The following is a 338-nucleotide window of genomic DNA, read 5'->3' on the forward strand; positions in this document are numbered from 1 at the left end:
ATATTGTCTTATTTTTTGAATTTTTCTCAAAATCTATGTGTTAACTCCTAGAAAATATTCAGTTTTTCGATAAATGGTTAATATACTGAAGCCTATAATCTTTAGTGTTGTTTAAAAATTTCTAACCACATTCTATATTTGTATTAATGAATTCTAAACTCTTTTTCATGGTACTTGGGCATTGTTCTTTTTTTTAATCAGTTAATTTAGTAAAACTTCATATACTCCTTAAATCAGCGGATAAACCACAATAAAATTTATATTCTATAGAAATGGAGATAACAAAAGTTTCAAAACTCTCTGACCATAATCATATGTTAGTTTTTGAAACAACTATC

Source organism: Brassica oleracea, chromosome C4 (assembly GCF_000695525.1).
Source record: "Brassica oleracea var. oleracea cultivar TO1000 chromosome C4, BOL, whole genome shotgun sequence".
NCBI classification, from domain to species: Eukaryota; Viridiplantae; Streptophyta; class Magnoliopsida; order Brassicales; family Brassicaceae; genus Brassica; species Brassica oleracea.